We start from the raw sequence: 20,937 nt of genomic DNA on the forward strand, positions 1-20,937 counted from the left end.
TACATGGTTTGAAAAATGGATAGCGGGGAATTCTCTTAACCTTCAGAATTTTAGGGGCTAGGAACGGAAACAACAATTTTTTAGAGTGAGTATTTAAAAATTTGTCGTCTCATATATAAGCAATAAGTCCTTTTCAAGCCAGGATTTAACAGAGGCATACTTAACATGAGGTCTTAAATTGTGGCTGCCCCATCCCTGGAAGTGTTCCAGGCTAGATTGGATGGGGCTTGGAGCAACCCTGGGATAGTGGAAGGAGGTGGAATTGGATGAGCTTTAAGGTCCCTTCCAACCCCAAGCAGTCTGAGATTCTGTAAGTAGCAGTTACAAATGAATTTGAGGTTCTTATGAAGTCTTCTGTACCAGAGTAATACTGTCAAGCTGCTAAAAGAATCCTGACCCTGGAAATGAAAATAAAAGTTTGGATGAGTTTCTGAAGGTCCAGGCTATGCAGAATAAAGGGGGCATTTCAGTTTTGCAGGGATTTCAGTGATTAATTGAAAATCCTCAGGTGCTGGGAACTGTGCAGTGAACTGAAGAAAGGAGGGGCTCTGTAATCAGGCAAAGAACCTTCCAGTTCATCAAGGTGTTCTTAATAAGTGTGCCTAATCTCTAAAAAAAATTGAAATTCTCCCTGTGTGAGTAGAGATGAAACATTGCACTAAGGACAGAGCAAGATTGTTTTACTGTGATTAGCAATATTCATAAACTTAAAATATTGGAAAGTAATTGTTGGATTGATGGATGCCTTTTTTTAAACCAGACAATATTTATGTGACTATGTGTCTATTGGAGAAACATAGCAGCAAGATAAATGCTGTGGGCAGATCATTCTTGATCAGTGGGCTGTACCTGTGCAGAGGAGAAAATGTAGATGTTGCTCATGATCTCTGAAGGTGAAATATTGCTTCCCATCATGAATCCTCTCTTCCATGAGGAAGCATTATGTTAGTTTGAGTAGCTTTGCCTAAAAAGTAATTACCACTGCCTCCATCAGGACCTCTTCTGATAACCTGTTTAAAAAGGGAACACTCAGGCTTATTTGTGTTTATTTTCAATTGATTTTGTGGAGTTTTGCTATTCCAGTATCCTCAGCTATGACCATCTATAAATTAGGTTATGGCAAAGTAATTAACATTCATAATTGGTATATTAATAAAAGCAGAATTGGTTGGTACACGAGGAACTCAAATGCCAGTAATTCCAATGACTTTTGGAAGCAGAAGGAGTTTGCTGTGATGTCAGTCCAGTGAAATTCCAAAGATTACTGGCAAGTGAGGCTAAAATCTTCTTCCAGGAACCTGGTATTGAAGACTCATTTGCTAATGAGCATCCTGGGGTTTGGAATCCCATAACCCTTTAATACTGGCTCTAGGCCTTGCAGGTCTTGGTTTGATGGAAAATACAATATTGTATTTTAAATGTAGTCAGTTTTCTCTAGTTGGAATAGGAGATATAATATGCAGAAGGGAAAGAATATAAATATGTGCTGTGTATATGGCAAGAAACAATCTGAATTATGATCATGAGCTTGCAGCATGTTAAAAGAGTGCTTTTTTAAAAGAAAATGCAGTGTTGGTACTTGAGTAGATGAATAAATGAAAAACAGCATACAATCCTGGCAGAGGAGTAAGAATACAAAATGATATTCAACTTAATAAAAAGCCTCTATCAATATTGATGTCTGACTCAGTATTTCTAGATCTGGGTATTTGATTATTGACAGGCATGAGTGCAGGAGAAGCCTGAAGAAGGATGAGGATGGTGTGTGCTCTGTTTTTATGAAATACGTGACTGCAGAACTCGTTACATATTTAATTTTTTCACAATAAGATAAATTAAAAGCTTTTTTATTAACAAACACTTGTCCCACCTTCTAAATTTTAAGTCTGTGTGAATATTTTGCTTAAAGCAGCTTCTGCACAGGAAGTGCAGTTCTGGGAAAACATCTGAGGGGGATCATGCTCACACAAAACAGAGCTGTTTGATCTTGGCTCAGGAGCTTTTTGGTTCATGATCTTTCATTCCCTTAAACAGCTGCCTAATTAGTCAGCCTTAAGGGCCAGTTTATCTGGACATACTGGAAGAAAAAATGTGACATTTCTTGTCCCATATTCTTGGTATTCAGGAGTTAGTACAAAAGGGCAATTTGGGTTCCTTTTCCTCCTAGATTACTGGGGAAAGATCAGCCTGGGACTGGATGTTTAAACCAGTATTAGTAAATCAGCGTGGCCTTTCCACTTCTTCTGTGACTGATTTTTACTCCTTTTTTTACTTACTTCCCTGTTACGAAAGTTTGAATTTTTTTTCCACGAGTGAAGCTTAGTTATGAAGTGAAATTTGGTTTTAAAATTTCCTTATATCATAGCTTGAAAATATTTTATTGTATTTTAAAACTCAACACATCTGTAAAACTGTGGGGAATTTAAATTACATCAGCCTGATTTAAACAGTAAGTACTTAGTTCTCATAGAAACAGGGCTGAAATCTTGAAGGATTCTGATACAGAGTGCCAAGCATCTTCATCCTTACACCCAAATCAATCCAAGTTGGGAATATTCTGTTTTCAGGCAGGGATTAGTCCTGGATGCCTTCAGATGCTGGTTCTCATGGGGTTCCTCACAGCCAGCACCAACCTGGTAAAGTTGGAGCAGGTTTGATCAAGCACAGTATGAACAAACTCATTAACACAGGTTTGTTCTCACGTGTAAACTATGGCAGGCATTGAGGAACAGCTAAAAATCAGATTTAGCAGCAATACACTTTTTAAAGATTAAATTAATGCAGTCTTTTGGCATCCATGTAAGGAAAAACAAACCTCTCCAGTGAATCCCAGATTTAACTTTGATCGAGGGCATTCAGGTTCTTTCTTGAAACTGTTTTTCCATGGTAACGTTTCTCTCTCACTCCCCAAATTGAAATTTACTATTTAAAACCCAAAGGAGTTTTTTTGCCGTGTTTCTGCATGGTGTTTTTGTGGATGTTGCTCACTCTTGAAGAGGCATCGCCATAGCAGCAGTCTCTTAGAGAATTTTGTGGCTCTGCTTGTGGATCAGTGAGCAGCACTGTCTTGGATGGATCAGAGCATGTTTTGCTCACTGAATTTCAAAGACTATCTGAATCTGTGTTATTTATTGTGAGATGAAAAGGTTTTGCATTTCCCTTAAGTGGATCATCATTTTGACTTTATTGTGAAAGTTGCATGAAAAAAATGAGCTGTGCACACTGAGTGTACTTTAGGAACAGAGGGTGATAAATAAAGAGCCTGAAATGCTTCAGAAAAAGTCTCATTTTAAAGTCCACTGCACAAAATAATGCAAGCTAACAGTAGTGTATCTACAGAACAGTTTTGCTTGGGCTGAAGCATCGTGATACTGCAGTGCTGATGAGACAGTACTTAATTCACTGCTACAAAAATGTTCTGATCAAATCACTCAGTGGAGATCTTGGATCTGTAGAAGGAGGAAATGGAAATTTTATATCATGTAACAGTGGTAAGTGAGGAGCTCTGTGACATCCTGGTGGTTTTTGGTAAGACTGAATGTGTCCCAGTGCTCTGCAGCTGATGGAATTGGTAGTGGTTTTAAATACGGTTTCAAATGTTGCCCTCTTCTGGTTGCTGACAGCTGTGAGGCTTGGGGATGAGGAGCAGTACAATAAATAACATAAAAAGGTCTGGGAAAAAGGAAAACATGCATTTTATTTTGCATTAGAACAAATGGTTTTGATGTCTTGAAATAATCTAATACTTTACAGAGAACAGCTGAATAGAAGGAAAAATTCCAGGCACATTTGAGGATCCCACTTAATAAGGATTAATGTATGGGAAGCAAGATTGTGGAGACCATCAGCCTTCATTAGTGTTAAAACTATGTTTAGGTGTGCCTGAATTGTAGTGTGTTATTCATTTTGTTGTTAACTTGTTTTGAAGAACTGGTTTGCAGAAGAACTATGGCTTTGTGTAGGAATAGAGGTTGGGAGTGTGATTGCCTTGGGATGTTTGTGCTAGTCCAGGAATTCTTTTAAATAGGAGCTGTTATTGCTTCTGTTACTCTTCTTCCCCATCCCTGGAGGTGTCCAAGGCCAGGCTGGACAGGGCTTGGAGCAGCCTGGGATAGTGGAAGATGTCCCTGCCCATAGCAGGGGTGAAATGAGTTGGGCTTTGAGGTCTCTTCCAACCCAAACCACTCCAGGATTTTCTGATTTTATATCTAATGTGTTGCCAGTAAAGACTTTGAAGTTTAATGGGAAGTCACATTAGTATTTTAAATGGACTCTTAGGCTGTGGCTGTTGATTTTCAACCCAAAGATAAATTTTGTGCACTGGTAAGGAGGAATAAATTCTAGACATCAGAAAAAAAAAAGTGGCGTGAGGTCTACAAGTTGGTCTGTACCTTCAGGTGTTTTGGAATTGAGTTGTGTTCTTCCTTCTCACTTATTTCATTATCAGTATTTCTGAAATTAGGGTTTTAAAATTAATTAAGTCTGAACTGGGTCTGGAGGGGGTTTATAAACCAGGAGCAGCTCTTGCCAGTAGATGGAGGTAATGAGATACAGAAGTCAAACTGGTTTCTCTAGTCCTTTGAAGATGGGATGAAAGCCAAGTGATATGCAGGAAAAGGGAGAACCTGTAGTTTGTTTTTGCTTTTCCTAGGACTTGCAGAAGAAATTAAGAAAGTCAGTTTAACACAGGGTTGGGACTCAGAATGCTGCTGTACAAGTGTTCCTGCATCAGGGGGATTTTCCTGTTTTTTCTCTATTTTCTGCACTGTTTATGCAAGTAATTGGTATTCTTTCTGTAGGGGTGTTTTGGGGCTCTTCTAACAGTATGAGGCACAATGAGAACTGATTCTCTCATAGCAGTTTTCTAGTTTTCCTTTTGGTTTATAACATTTCACCCTGTTTTTTTAAAATTAGATGAAGTAAGGAAGCTGGTTTAGCTGAATCCAGGCTCTGAGAGTGAGTGTCTGAGTTCTGTGAGGGTTCATCTTGTGGGACAAGACCCAGAGACTTGTTTACAGTATAAAATCCTCCTGTTAACCTCAGAACCTACAAGTCAAATCCCCTTTTTGATAGTTCCATGTATTTAACCTCAGATGTAGTAGTTGCAGCAGCACAGTGCTGCCTTTGCCTGAAGAGTACTAGGACAGGTTTTTTAAGTCAGTTTTGAGGATGTCCCTATAAATTGTTTGCATGTTGCCATTCCTGCCTGCTCTATATATAAAGAAGTGAAGAATTTTAAGTTGCACCATTTTGAGGGGGCCTTCAGAGGACTGTACAGCAACTTGGTGCACAGTAACTTCCATGTGCTGCACTGCTGCCTTTGGGTTGGAAACCCTGAGATTATTCCACTCTCATCTGTTCTTGCTTCTTCACAGCCTGAAACTGAAGCCTCTGAACCTCTCAGCTACTCACTTTAATTAGAAAATTGCCCAGATGTGTCAGAAGTAATAGTATTAAATAAGTACCTGTTGTGGGACTTGTGCTTTGTGCTCAGCTCTTGGTTTGGATAGAGCTCAGATCCCTGTGCTTCAACTCTTTTAAATCTCTTTCCACAGGAAGAGTTATGGGAGGTGTGGCTGACACTGAGAGTTCACAGGCCAAGGTTAAACAAAACCAAAACAGAAACCCAGAGCTGAGAGATTTCAGAGAGCAGTTTGAACATTCCCAGCATGTTTTTGCTTAGTGAGATATGTATGACTGTGAGTTCAGAGGTTCTTTTTTTAAAGGAAAAGTGCCTAAGGAGATGTAATTATTTTTTTTAGCACTGTCACAAATTTTATAAGTGTTGGCACTAACTCTTTTTTCCTCATATGCAAAAGTAGAACTCTCCATAAATTGACTGTCAGCTTTGTGGAAAGTTACCACTCATGGTGAACTGTTTTATGACAATTATGCACACTGTCCATAGAATAAATGAACTCAATATAAGCAATTTATGGGTCTGTATTTTTCCTTTTCTCCTGTTTTACAGCAGTGAGAATAACTGTGAGCTTTCTAGAAGCTTGTTTGTGCAGGACCATATAGAAAACAATGCCCTGGAAGGAGTGCTGGCTGATATGGAAATAGCACTTGGAGTCATTAGTTTGTGTAACCTTCCCAAAAGAGGTAATTCTGACTTTAGGATGCCCTTCTGTGTGTGTTAGGGTGTTGGTAATGCACATGTGCTGTGGGTGTCTGGGGATGCTGTGCCAAGGATTTCTAGAGCAAATAAATGTGCTGGGAGTTGAGAATGAGACTGTCTCCCAGCCTGGGTTAAGGGTGAAAGGAATATTTAAATGTCCAGGGTTCACACCTAGGGAGAGCAGAGAAAGAATGTGTTAAAGCAGGGATTAAAGGCTGGGTGTATGGAATTTTGATTGTGAATGTCTCAAGAATCTTCCCTGCTTAAAGGTTTGTGAGTTGGCACTGAGGCAGCTGAGTAATGCAAGGCTGAAGGGTGGTGGGCACTGCCCAGGCTCCCCAGGGAATGATCACAGTCCCAAGGGTGCCAGAGCTCCAGGAGGGTTTGGAGAACTCTGTCAGGCCAGAGTGGGATTGTTGGGGTGTCCATGCAGGGCCAGGAGTTGGACTGATGATCCCTAGGGGTCCCTTCCCACTCAGGATGTTCTGTCATTGTGTGAAATAACAGAACTAAAACAATTCACAAAACACGGTGCCAAGTCTTTCCTCTTCTAGTGTTGTATCAGCCTGTGCACAATCCATGGAACTTTCCTAAATCTCCTCATTCAGTGTTAGTGTGTAAGGCATGGCATAGAAATTCTGACTGCAAGTTATTATTGCTTCATTTGATTAGGGCAGCTTTTCCTGTGTTTTGTCAGTTCAGGTCTTATGTTTAGGGGGGTGGGTTTACTGCTCCTAGGAAAAAACTAGTCCCTGACTGTGGCAAAGGGAGACCTGGAATTTCAGCTAACTCTGGGCTGCTGCTCCAAAACCTGACATTTTGGGGCACCTTTGGTGACCATACCTGTTTCTGAGCTCCTGTTGCCAGTTCAGTTCAAGGGGTGAGTTAGTGTCCAGCTTTCCTCTTTACATCAAAACCCACAGCTGAAATCTATAATCAAAATAACCTCAGCTTTCATATTTTTTATTGCTCCAGGTTAAAGTATTCTAGGACTGGTAATTTATCTATTACACTTGTGTGTTTATACTACTCATTGAATCTACTTGTAAATTTGCAGTGATAAATTAGGAATGTGGGGCAGGTTGGCCATTAATCTGGGGCTAAGCTTGGTAGCAAACTGTATTTCTCAGTGCTGCTAAAGAATGCTGAGGAGCTCATTGAAATGGTTGATGAATTTGAAACCCCCACTCTCCGATTCAGACAAGGGCAGCAGTGAGCTGTGAGGATGCAGCTCTGTGCAGATGCAGGGGCTGAGCTCAATAGTTCCCTTCTCCTGCCTGCAGAGGGACGGGCAGTGCCTGCCATGGGAACAGTTGTGCCAGTGAAACCTCCACATCCAGGGATCCCAGAGCCTGCTGTGTGTGGGGATTGTTCACAGGATGTGCAAGGTCCCGGCTGCTTTCAGCTGGGGGGGAAGACAACTGGGGACTGTTGCAAGAGAGGATGTGACAGAAGAATCTGGAGGGAAAGGTCTTTGGCACTGTGCTGTTAGAGGAAAGCTGGTGTTCTGGGGAGGGGCTGGAGGATGTCCGTGGTGGAATGAGAAGATTTGGAAGACAGAAGGCAAAAGGAGGAAGGATTTGCATCACTAGCATTGGTCTCAAGCGCACCACCAGTTTTAGATGTAGCAGAGCAAAGATGCTGGTTTATTTTGACCAGATATAAAATGTTATTTCACTTATGTTTGCAAACTCACATTCTTTGTGTTTCTTTGGCATGTGAATGTAGATTTGTGTGGTTTAGGAGAAAATAAATTGTAACCCTGAACACTGAGAAGTGATCTGGCAGGGGTCAGTGCTGTTTGCTTTCAGGTGCTAGCACAGTTCCCCTGCCCTCAGCACAGGCAGGAGGTGACCTGAGGTGTTATTCCCTGGCTGTATCCTATTTCTCTCTGGCTGATACTCCCAGCCTGTGGGTAGCTTTCCAGAAGGGCTTGTGGACATCAAATCCCACTGCTTTTGAAAGGTCCCCTTTGAGATGTCTGATTTGGTGGTTAAAATTAAGAGTGTAGGATGCTTACAGATCCCTTGAGGACATGTTTCTGTGCCTTGTTGGCTTGGTAATTGCTCTGTGCTTTGTTCTGGTTGTCAGTATCTCCAAGCTGATAAGGCAGGGGTGCTGTAAACAGATGTTCCTCCTTGACCAGGGTTAAACCACAGCAAGATCAGTCCCCTTTACTTTTCTCTCTAAGATTAAAGTCCAGAAAGTTGCTGTAAAGAGCAATGGGAACAAATTTAAATGTATGTACTGAATGTATCTAGGTGTTTTTGGGGTGAAGTTGTTCATTAAAAGAGGTGTTGGGAGCTGAGCTGCTTTTTGTGTACATGACTGCTGTGATTTCTGCCTTCAGGTCAGGGTCTGGTTGATTAAACAAGGGGAATAAACACTTGGAGCACAAGGAAGAAGAGTTCCCTGTATAGGAGCAAGGGGTTTATGTTATATATATGAAAGCTGTCTTAAATCAGCCTAATGAAGTGCTGGGAATGAGCCCCCCATTACTGACGTGATAATTGCTGTCTGTTTTCCATCAGCAATGCCTGTTGCATTCATACATGCTTGGGCTGTTTTTCAGACTAGTGTTAGAAATATTCTCAATTCTGTTACATGAAAATAATGATTCTGCATAAAGGTAAGACTAGATTTAACACTGAAATGGAAGATACCATTGTAGCTGCTCTGCAGGCACCTCCACGGCTGTCAGAGGCATCAGTGTGAAAACACCTGTTGAGTTGGATGTTAATGAAGTGGAAGTATGAAATGTGTTGTGGTGTGGTCCTAAAAAAAGAAACAAGTGAGGCTTCACTCCATTTTGATGAAACTGTGGTCAGGCAACCCACTTAGGGCTGCTTTCTGTGAGTCAGAGAAATGGGGGAAACCCCATGGTCAGAGTTTGGATGCTGCAATCCACAAGCTGTTGGTTTCTGGGATGAGTAATAGATTTCCTTCTGAAATTGCACTGTAGAGGATAGAAACAGGTCTGAAACAGATGAGGAAAATGGGAAGGAGTGTGTTCTGATGTGTCTGTTTCCCTGTGTGCTGTCACTCAGATAACTGAAATGGATCACCTTGTGCTTTGGGTACAGGTGATTAAGACCAAGAATTTTCTTTTCTGCCAGGGTGTCAAAAAGAAAAGGAAGAAAAATGCCTGTATTCTCCAGGCTACTATAATTTACCTTTGGGTTGTATTGCAAACATCTGTGTACTATCACATGTGATGGGTAAACCTACCAGCCAAGAGCATCATCTTGTTCTGTGGAATGAATGTTAGATTTTAGCTGTTTCTGGCTTTGTCTCCACGTGGTGCTTTAAAACTGGGACACAGATGTACCTTCAGCATATAATGCATATGCATAATCAAAAACACTGGTTTGCAGTAAATAATTCATGTCAGCTGGGGCACTTGGTTCTGATAATGAGATCTCAGGGGCTCGGCTCTTTCCAGATGATATATGAAATATTTGCTGTTAGTCATTCACACTGACAACTACTTAGTTGCTAATAGGATTTGTGTGTTGAGGGGAAGGAAATTCCTGAAGTTTTTTGGTTGTTCGTATCCTTTCTTGATATCTCTTTTCCCTGCCTGCCTGGGCTTTGAGCAGCTCTGACTGATAAGACTTGGAAGGACAAATGACTACCACCCCTGAGTGAAAACCTCTAGGAATTGACATAGGTAGGGATATAAATCTCTATTATGCTGTTATTGACAACCTGCTCCGTACAAAATCCATACGGAAATTGTCTTTGAAAGGGTGGAAAATGGATAAGCAGAGAGGTATTGGTATTTCTGTACTTTGAGGATCAGGAAAATGTTGATGGAAATAAAAACCATCAATTTATTTACATACCCATTAAACTTTTTGGGAATATGGAGATTTGGGTAGCTTTATCCCTCCCTTTAGGCAGACTTTAGCAGGACAAAGTCATTTTGTGTTCTGTCTCACAATTGATGGGATCCTGAGGTTAGAAATTGTGAGGTAAGCTTTTATTTTCACCTGCTGGCATTTTTCTTACCAACTTATGTGTGAGAAAAGTGATGAGTGACAGCATTTGCTCAAAACCTGGTGATGCCCTTGAGCTGTCAAGTCAGCAGTTCAAAACTTGGGTAAAGGTGGCTGATAGAAGGAACAATTATTTGGGAGCTGGATGCAGTAAATGCCCCCCCATGGCAATAGGGGAGGGAATGAAATGATCTTTAATGTCTCTTCCAACCTAAACCAGTCTGGGATTCCACCCTAAACCAGTAAGGATTGGGTTTAGCACTGGTGCTGATGCCTTGCACACGGAATGTCAGATTTTGTGTGTATAATAGCAAACACAATGACTGTATGTTATCCACCCTTTGCTCACTAAAAATGCTATATTTTTATCAGAAACTTTATTAGTCAAAAATCTTCCTTAATGGCTGTGTTTTCTGGCACCCTTCCTCAGTGCACAGTACTGCAGTAATCATGACAGCTTCTGTAATTAATAGCAAATTAACATATGACAGTGGTTCCTGCTAAACCTTGAACCATCTGCTCATGGCACTTGGCTTGTCAGTCCACTGTGCAGGGATCTGCTGAGATACTGATGAGGAGTTCTTGGTTCTTCCCTTCCAGAAGGTTTAAAATCCACACCTCATAATTGGGCAAGGAAGAGGTGGGTTTTTTGTAACTTTAAAATAATTATCACCTGCTTTGTGCACTTGGGTGTGCTTCCTCCATAATAGAAAGGGAAAAGGGATCTGCTGGGAAGCCTTGTGTCTCCTCTGCTGTTAGTCCTGCTGATGTCTGTCAGGCTTTTGTTAATTATCCCTGTTCCCTACATGCCTGTTAGGAGCAGGGTGTGTGGAAGTGCAGCTCAGCCCAGCCCTTGGGTGCAGGTTGTTGCAGTGCTTGCAGTGACTCTTGGTGGTGGTGTTGTCCTTCCCCTTGCTCTGGGCTGTCTGACTCTTGGCAGAGCACTTCCAGGACAGTGGTGTTTGTACACATATACTGCAGCCACAGATCCATGGACTGCTTGGGGCTGGGAGGGACCTTCAGGACCATCCTGTTCCACGGAGGAGGAGCTGGACCTGAGCAGGGTAATTTGGTTGTTGTTGTAGATCAGGTGTCTGTGGCTGCTGGGGTCAGCCTGGGGAAACCAGCTCTGCTGTTCGGCCTCAGAGAAAGATGAGGCTCTTGAGGCTTCTAAGACAGAGAGAACAAAATGGATTTGTTACAGATGCCCAGAGAAGCTGGGGCTGTCCCTGGATCCCTGGGAGTGTCCAGGGCCAGGTTGGATGGACCTTGGAGCAGCCTGGGATAGTGGAAAGTAGTAACCCTAAAGAAAGGAGTAACCCTAACCCTGTCCATGGCACTGGATCATCTTTAAGGTCCCTTCCAGCCCAGCCCATCCTATTTGAGGGCGCTCTTCTCAGTGTCTGGAACTTGAAGGAGAAAAATTGAAAATATGCTTGATATGTCCAAATCTCCTCTGCTATAAAAAGACATTACTCTTTCTGAGTCTGGAAAGAGTTTATGAGCAGCTCTGCTTGTAGGTAGGTGTCTGTTTGGTGTTGCCCTTATAATGCTAAAAAATCAGCTGGAAGATGGGCTGCCTTAAGAATAAAGACAAAGCAGGATGAGAAGGGATAGCTCAATATATGTAAATAACTCGCCTTCATTCTTGTAATTCTGTTATCCTGATGAGCTTCTGTATTCTCCAAAGCCTTTATCAGTATTCCATGTGTATGCTGATGATTATTCACTGAAAGTGTTGCTTTTGCAGCAGTCTAAGCCTGGTGGGAATGATATGGGAATGATACAGGCACTGCTGCTACGGTGAGGATTTTATCTAAGCTTCTTGCTTGAAAAATTCCTGATTTCCTTTTTTATTTTTTTAATTCCATTCCCTTCCAGTGTGGCTGTGCTATGGCACTTGTCTGAAAATAATAATATTTTAAAATAAATACAATTTTTTCACCAGGCTGAACTCTGGTGAGCGTGTATGGCAAGTGGAGCGAGTTCAAAATCCCTTTGGTTCAGCTGTTTTCTGCAGAGAATAAATTAACAGAACAGGAGCCTTCCTGTGAGCTTAACACAGAATGGTCATATGGGTTCCTGCAGAAGTGGGTCAAAGCTATTTCTGCTCTTTGCCTCCAGCCATTAAGAGGAAAAATTGGACACCTGGCTCTGCACTATGCCAGGCGTTTTATGTCTATTTTAGCATGCCTTCACCACAAGAAAACAAAAGCCCTTTCAGCTACTGTTCTCTCCCTTGGAGGAACCACAGCTTTAAAAATGGATGGACACGTGCTCGGTTAATGATGAAAATAAATGTTACTCCTAGGAGATAAGTGCTAATTGAATACATGGGTATTTTAGCTGAGGCTAGAAAAGCGTTCTAGGGATTTGGAAGTGGTATTTAAATTTCACATACAGCTGTGCTTACAGAGCAGGCACCCCATGGAATATACACACAACCTGAAAGCAGAGCTAGGAGGACCTAAGCAAAATCATGTCAAGACTGTGATAAGAGCTGGCTTGAATTTTTCTAGTGTAACTTAAAATATAGCACAAGACACTTGACTTTTGGCCATTCAGATTGACTGAGGCCAAATTCATTGCCATTGTGGTTTGGAAGGGCGATGAGGGGTAACAGCACTTCAGAAGGAAATTAAAATGAAAGATACCAGGCATGTATCATGAGTATACTAAAAGAATGTACTGTTATATTGTGTTTCCCTCTGCTCTTGGGATGATCTCACAGCTGAGTATGAATCTGCTGCTCTGCCTGGGCAGTGAAAGGACTTGGGTTTTCCAGGTCTGGTTTATCAGTTGATGTTTATCTCCCTTGAAGGTCTCCTTCCTTTTGATAAGGTCACGCACAGTGGTAATTTAAAAGGAAAAGTAGTTCTGTGGTGGTTTGTGAGGTACCTGTGGCTGGCCTCACTGACCTTCCAGACCACAATGTACTTTTGACTTCTTTTTTGTGTCAAGTAGTAAGACCTGTAGCAAGCAGACTGGGACATCTTGGCTCTGAGAGAAAGCTTCTGACCTTTGCAAGGTTGTGGTGATTTTTATTCAAGCAAACAGATAGGACTGGAGTTCTTAGGGTCCCTGAAGTCTCCTTGGTTTGCAGCTGGTGATAGCCAACTGCTTGGATCATGTTTGTGTTCAGATTCCTTGCAAGCCTGTGGCGAGAAGCACATTTTAAATAAAAAGTGTGTTTTATTTAGTACTGTGCAGTTTTAATTCCACATTTTTTATCACTGTTTGAATTAGGAAGGGATTTTGCTTTTCACTGTTTTTCATGGAGCAGCTCTATCATCTGTTGTTTTCTGTGTGACCATTTCAAATCATTTCAGGAAGGAATTGGTCTGGACCACAGTTCCTTTGTTCTGGAGCAGGTACTAATTCCTGCATTTTCCACAGCGGGAAATGCTTTAGTAGTATTAGGATGGGGGTATGTGTATTTAAATCCCATCTGGTGCTGAGCTGAGCGTCCAGAGGAAGGTCATCCTAGGTAACCCCACACATGCCTCCTATGTAGGATAAATGGTGCTGCTGACATGTTTTTTCCCTGTTGATGGTCCTGTATCCTGGAAAGATGAGGGTCATTTTTATCTGGAAAGTGAAAGCACGTAAATGGCTGAGCTCCAAGGACAATTACAGCTGCAGAGGCATCTTGTTTTGCCAGCAGAATGAAATATTAGGAAGTCACATTTCTTTTGTGAGTTGACCTCAGTTTGTTGGTGTTTAAGGAGTCTCTGCTCCAAGTGTGGGGAGGCTGGGAGGGGGAGAGGGGCTCCAAGTGGAGCCGTGTCGCACTGCGGAATTACTGCAGGTATGAAGATAAGGACTGGCTTTTATAATTTATGGGGGTTTTAGCTCTCCAGCGTAGGATGGCTGGCTGTAAACAGTGATTGGCCACAGTGCTGGCAGAAAATTGGGAGCAATGTGTGATGGCTGGATCCTTCAAATGCTGTTGGTATCCCAGAAGAGTTAGTGGGTATCAGCTGAAGCTAATGAGGGGCTGGCAGAATGTCTTGGGCCCCTGTAAATCAGAGGTTTGGGAGTAATTGGCTTTTTCTTGCCTAGAAAACAGTGAAAAGTACCAAATGCAACCTTTTTTGATGAGGTCAGTATATGCTTTCCAAACCAGGAGGCCAAATTCTCATGGAACACGTGTCACACGCTTTGGACAGTCACCTCATTGAACTAAGGCTGTGCCTAAATTTCATATGAACTATTGTTTCAGTGCAAGACAAGTGGCTTTTTGGAGTCAGGCTCTATTATTTGAGAGTTATCTGCGATTTGTCAGTGAGTGCTGAAGTGCAGTGTTTGCTTTCCCCTCTCTGAGTGCACGTGCTTTGCCCGTAGTGCCTCCGACGTTAATGCTGGCTGTGCTTCCAGGGCTCTTTGGGGATTGTAAATAATTTGGAAGCAGCAGGAGTGACCTACTTCTTAGAAGCATTTGCCTTCTGGCTGTTTCGTGGGTTCTGTGGATTCCCAGATCCCTTCCATGGAAAGGCAATCTTGTTGCAGGTTTAATGCCATACAAATGTGAAGAGAAGTGTAATTTGGAATGCTATGCAACTTAGAATACAGCTTGTTTGTACAGTTATTGTTGTATTTCCTGAAAGGTGTTCAGCATTCAGCACAGAAGCAATAGGTGGCATAGTAACAACTGTGGGAATACTTTTTGGAGTACAGGGAATAATTACGAGCAAAATCTTTTTTTATTAAGTTTTTTTAACTGATGGTTTAGGTCACTCCCAATTCTGTTTAAGAATAGTGAGTTTCTGTTCTTTGCTTATTTGATTTCAACTCTGCCAACACTGGATTTCATGAAGCAGATTTATGACTTACCTAGGCTGGGTTGTCATAAAATACAGCTTTGGGTAATGTGAGATTCCCTTTTGTGTCTCGGCTCTTGTCCTCTCCCCCTCCAGTAGTTCTTCCTTGCTTATCACTTCTTCCTGAGTTCATGTCACTATTTCTGGGGACATTTTGCTCTGTGTCGTGTTTTAATTTGAATTTAGATGCATTGTTCCTTTTAAGGGCATAACAAAATCCTGGCGGGATCACCCTTCTTTTCCACAACATTTTTGTCTGACAATGTGGATGTTTGTTGAGTTGGAGAAGCTTGTATTTTAAGAAGAACAACATTTTTTTGCTAAGAATGTCATTCACCAGGTTAAGCTAATGTAAGGAATGGAATGAGGACAGAGTGAAGTGTGTTGACAAATGTAAAGCAGAGGGGCTGAGGTAGAAATTCATGGCATACTAAAGGTTTAATTATACATAAGGAAATGGAAAATGTTCAGTAGCCCTTGGGGATTGAGGTACCTGACTGAAATTGTGAAGTTATCCTCAACAAGTCTTAAAGGGATAATTGTTTTTACTTAAGGATTGCTGCAAAATGTTGGATCAAACCTCAAACCATCACCTGGAAGCAGAAGACAAGGGAAGAGACCTGGCTTTGTTATCAAACCAGCTAAACCAGGAGCAAGTCTGTGCCTTGGTTGTGGTTAGAATGGTTTTCCAAAGTGTTGGGCAGTGGAAAACATCTATTTCCAGAGTGCAGTGGGAATGATGCCTTGGCTCAAATGCCTTGGCAGAGCTGTGGATGCCTGGAGGAGAGGGAAGGCCCTTGTTCTGGGTTTGCCATCACTGCCATCTCTTTGGTTTCCTGGGAGTTCTGTTGTGCACAGCCCTGTGACACTCCCGCTGCCCCAGAGAGGGACAGGCTCCTTTCCCAGCTCTCCTGATGGAAGAAACACATCCTTTCCCCAGCTCTCCCAGGAGGATGGAATCCTTCCAGACAGGGAAGCTCCTTGGATTACAGCGATCATTTTGATTTTTGAAATCATGTCTTCCTGTACTTTAACGTCAGTGGGTTTGAAGTGGGTGTGTTTACTCAGATTGCTTCCAAAAATTGAATCCCAATCTCACCTCGTCCCGCTGGGTGGGGGAACAAGAGCATGAATTTTCTCTCCTTTCCTGAGTGGACTTTGAGGCAGGGTTTGTGGCGTGGCCTCTTTGCTGAAGCTCTCTCTGTAGATGTTCAGCCCTGGTTTTAAAGATGTTCTTTATTAGGCTGAAAGCTGGAGTGGCTTCAGCTTCTGGGGGCAGGAGGCTGATCTTATCAGGCCTGTTGTGCTTCCTTCCCTCCCATCCCATCCCATCCCATCCCCTGGGGGCTGGCTGAGGCCAGGCCTTCCCTGGCAGCTCCTCCTTGTTTGTAATTCAGTGGCTGAGGCACAATTTGTGTTGCTCTGCTTTGCAATTGCTCCTCCTTGCAAAGGCTTCCTCCTCTCCTTCCTCACCAGGCTGGCATTTTCTCCAGTCAGCAGGATAAAAATCTGTTTTTCCAGTTTTTGGTGGGTGCTGTTGCCTGGTGGCTCAAAGCTGCCTTTGGAATTTATCTGGTTTGTGTTTTGTCACCTGATTTTCACACTTTGATCTTTGCTGGGCAGAACATCTCAAATCCTGGACCTGAGGAATATCTGGGGCTCTTTTCCATTGTTCAGCACCTGATCTTGCCCTCTGTGTGTGGCCATGGACACTGGGATTCTTTATTTTGCCTGACAGATCCTCAGATTTGGCTTCTAGCAAGTGCATGGCTTCTGCAAGCTTTTTATTCCTGTTCAGTGTTTATCAACAGGCATCAAATTCAATTGGCTTGCCTGTAGACAATGGAAATGTCACTTTTGTCCCTTGTGACTGGAAAAGGAGCTTTTCGTAGGCTATTGCAGTGAATAAAAAAAACCCACACAATGTTATTTTTGGTGGTTTTTTTTCCTATTTGAACATTTTGATGTTTTTAAATGTCTAAGAATGAGTGATTGAAAAAGGTATTTTCCCTGAAGTTTTTCTTCCTCTGAAATTACTTTGGAAAAGTTGGGAAAGCAGCAATGTAGGCCTTGGGAAAAACCTAATTGTTGTGTTTAGGTAACCATTTCTCTTCTGTCAGGGTATTGTGAACAAAATGGAAAGCTATTCCATTAAACTTCACTAAGATAGTTGAATTAATTTAATTATAGGGAAGGGAACCTACAAATGTTCCCTGCAGAAATTCACTGTAGCAGAAGAGGTGTCTGAAGAGCTGGCAGGAAGGACAGGAAGAAAAAAATAGAGAATTTAGCAGAAAATTCTTGAAATACGTGAAAATGAAATGAATGCTCCTGGACTGGGAAGCAGATGAGGAAGTGAGGAATTGGTTTCTGTTTGAATAATGGGCAAGGAACTGAGAAAGCAATTTTATGTAGCTGATGCATCCACCTGAACTGTGGAATAATCACAAAATAGACTTGTAAAGCAGCTTTGGGTGGGAAGGTCACAGCACTCTTTGGTATTCCAGCAGGCACATCAGTGCCATCTTTCCTGTCCCTCCTGTTGGCTGTAGCAGTGTTGGAACTGAAGGAGAATCTCAATTACCTGCAGTGCTCTGGTATTGCTGAAACCTGCCTTGAAGGGCTGATGGTAAAAAAAAAATACATATATAAATGGCTTTTCTTGCCTGGTTTAAAAAAAAACATGTAAGACTGGAAATGTTCCACTGTAACTAAGTGCATGCATTTGAACAGTCCTCAGGATGCTGGGTAAAATCATGTAATATTGCAAAAGAAATGAGGGTCAGGTGGCTGTAACAGCCTGAGGAGAGAGGGCTGAAATGGGTATTGCCATAGTGAACAGAGGAAAACACAGGTGTGGGAGCTGCCTGGATGAGGCAGGTTGTGAACCAGCTGGGAAATGGACTTTCACAGCTTTAACCACATGGGCATATTTTGTCCTAGAGATTGCTTGGGAAGGCAGGCAAGCAGAGGTTGTACCTCTCAGATCAATTGCTCCCAGTCCTTGCTGCTGTGAAATTCCTGATGCCTACATTGGAAAATACAAAATAGAGGGATTTTTGCCGTGGCAGGTGTACTTCCAATTTGAAGGAGATTGATGCTTAGGTTGAAGCAGATCCTTGCTAAAGACTTTTCAGCCTGTATCAAATAGTGGAAACATTTCCTGCAGTGGATTTGCTGGTAGATGAGCACAGTTTGATGGTGCTGTGCTTGTAGAACCTGCAGTATTTGTAGATATGCAAATCTGCTCTGGGTGCTGGGTTAATGGTTGGACTCAGCCTTGGAGGTCTTTTCCAACCTTAATGATTCAAGAAGTATCTCATGTAAAGCTTGGAAAGGGCTGTGGATTTTCAGGTGACACCTAAAATATGCTGGTGTGCTTTTCCAAATGAAATATTTGTCAGTTTTATTTCGTTATGGTTAGAGCATCTCAGAAAGGTCAAGGCGTAAGATTTACACTTGGTTGATATATTTTCCTCTCTTAATCAATAATTGTATTATTAGCAACCTTAAGCTACTCATGAGGCTGTTGAAAAATACTTGTTAAGTGAGTAAAATCATCATTCATTGGTGTGATAATACAGCTTCCCTATATCTTATTTATTAGGTGTTTGTTGAAATGTTTGAACCAAGACACATCCTGCTCTGGTGGATTTATACAGCTTGGAGCTGCCATGCTCTACTTAAAAACAGTCCAGAGAAAACCCAAGATGCAGCTGAAGCTTTTGGGTAGATTTCTCCTGATGCCCATAGTGCCATTGGCAGGGTTCATAATGTGTGTTCAAAGCCTGTGCAAGGCTTGTGGTTGTCCCCAAAATGCAGTGTGTGAGCAGAAAAGTCTTATGGAGATTTGGTCAAATAAAGACCAGACTACTCTCTGTCATGAGAGTAGTGTGGGGACACAGGGTTGGTTTTTTTAGCCAGTAAAAATGATATTTTCAAGCTTTTTAACACCTATCTTTTCTGTTTTAAATTATTCTGCAAATAACTTCTGTTTTTAAGGAACTTTGCCATGGGATCCTGGCTAGTGGAAGGGCAGGAGGTGAGCACAGATTGTGGAATTAGCCATCAACTTCCCTTTGTGCTGTTTGTGTTCTGCCCTCTTCACTCACAGAGGCTTGGGGAGAGGCTTTTCTGTCCTGCTGGGTTGCAGAATAGCTTAAAGATATCTTAGGACATGCTGGGGCCACAGGGGGATTTAGGATTGGTTTAGAGGGCATCCCATCCTTAGCAGGATCTGGATTTAATATGAAAACCCCTAAATGAATATCTAATCCTCTTCTTTCTGGGGATAGATGTTTTATCCTCGTTTTGAAGCACGGCCTTGCACTGTGGCAAGTAACTGAAAATCTGTGAGCATCTGCAGCTGGCTGCTGGCCAGGCCAGGCACACGGATGTACACGGATGTACATGGATGTACACGGATGTACATTGCATTTTGGCAGCTGGGGAGTGCTGAGCCCCAGCCAGGGGGGCTTGGTGGTGTTTGGGAGTTGACAGCGTGTGCTGTGATCGTGGGGTGTTCCTGTGGGTTTACCTAACTGGGGTTTTTGGGTTTATTTCTCATGCTGGGGGAAACAAGATCTGCCGAGTGCAAGAGGTTAAATTCAGCAGGAGCTGAAATTCTCCTGGATGCAAGAAGTGTGTGTGGCAGCCCATGCTAAGCCTGCCCTTAGCCTGGGTTCCCTATTCCTAATGATTCCCATGGATTTAAGAAGTGAAAGGCACAATTTTGTTGTTGCCAGTGGGCAAGGGATGGGTGGGATAATGGGAATTAGGAATTGTTCCCTGTAAGGTTTGGCAGGCACAGGGTGCCCAGAGCAGCTGTGGCTGCCCCTGGATCCCTGGAAATGTCCCAGGCCAGGCTGGACAGGGCTTGGAGCAGCCTGGGATGGTGGAAGGGGGTGGAATGGGATGGTCTTTGATGTCCCTTCCCACCCAAACCATTCTGTGATTCCGTTTCTGAAGGAAGGCTGGAGCACAGAGAGGGAGCTGATCCTTCCTCTGGACTCCTACTGTTCCTTGTGGGCTGCTTTGTACAAGTAAAATGTGCATTTACTGGAGCAAATCTGGTGAGGGACTGAAAGATGATGAAGGGATGGAACATTGTTCAGGTGAGGAGAGGCTGGGAGCTGGGACTGCTCATCCTGGAGAAGAGAAGACCTGGCAAGTTTATCCACGGGTGTTAAACTCACCTGTGAAATGCTCTGCTGGTGAGAACCAGAGCGAGTGCTCTGTTTATCATTAAAATCAGCTCCACGGCTCACATTTTAGAGAATTAAAAGTTCCTTCTGGAGCTTGTAACAAGGATCAGGTTGACAGGAGCTGTGTGTGCCTGGAGTGAAGCTCACCTGAATGCTGCAGAACATTCCAGGTGCTCCGTGTGCTTCCCAGCCCTCAGAGCTGCTGTTTCTGCTCCCTGCATGGTTAAATTGGAGGCTGAGTCACAGTTGTTCCCAGTGGGATAAATGTGGTGGGAAATTCTGTGGGCTGGAGCAGCTTGGAGAGACAGACTTCCTGGGTATCTCCTCTTGAGAAAAATCTCCTTCTGACTGAACATCTGGTCCCTGTCTCAAGATTAACCTTTAGCATTAGATTTGCTCAACAGTTAAGTAATGAATACATGCAAAACTGTGTGAGTTTTTTTTTTTTTTTTAATTCTTTCCACTGTGAATATAAATACTTAAAGCAGTAAAAGAGCAAGGTTATAATTTGCTGTAAAGCAGGAATATACATTTTCAATAACATTTGTAGCCCAAACTTGGAAAAGACAAGAGCTCTTGAAGTGAGTAGTGAACCCTTAATGAGGTGTTTTTCAGCACCTGCATGCAACCCCTCATGAATTAAGTTTTTCATAGACATGAATCAGCATTTCCAGTGTGTGAAGTGTTGTGAGCAGCACCTTTCACTCTGTCAGTGGCTCATGAGGCCTGGGTGAATGACAAACTCTGTGTGTTAAACAGAAACTTCAGTTCTTAGGAGTAACTCTGTGTTTCTC

General features: G+C 42.5%; 1 protein-coding gene across 5 annotated transcripts in view; it reads left to right on the forward strand.

Moving 5' to 3' along the window:
* AGAP1 (ArfGAP with GTPase domain, ankyrin repeat and PH domain 1) overlaps nt 1–20,937 on the forward strand; it is a 307,984-nt gene that overhangs the window by 27,188 nt on the left and 259,859 nt on the right. The window lies entirely within an intron of this gene.

Source organism: Passer domesticus, chromosome 10 (genome assembly GCF_036417665.1).
Source record: "Passer domesticus isolate bPasDom1 chromosome 10, bPasDom1.hap1, whole genome shotgun sequence".
In the NCBI taxonomy this organism is placed as follows: domain Eukaryota; kingdom Metazoa; phylum Chordata; class Aves; order Passeriformes; family Passeridae; genus Passer; species Passer domesticus.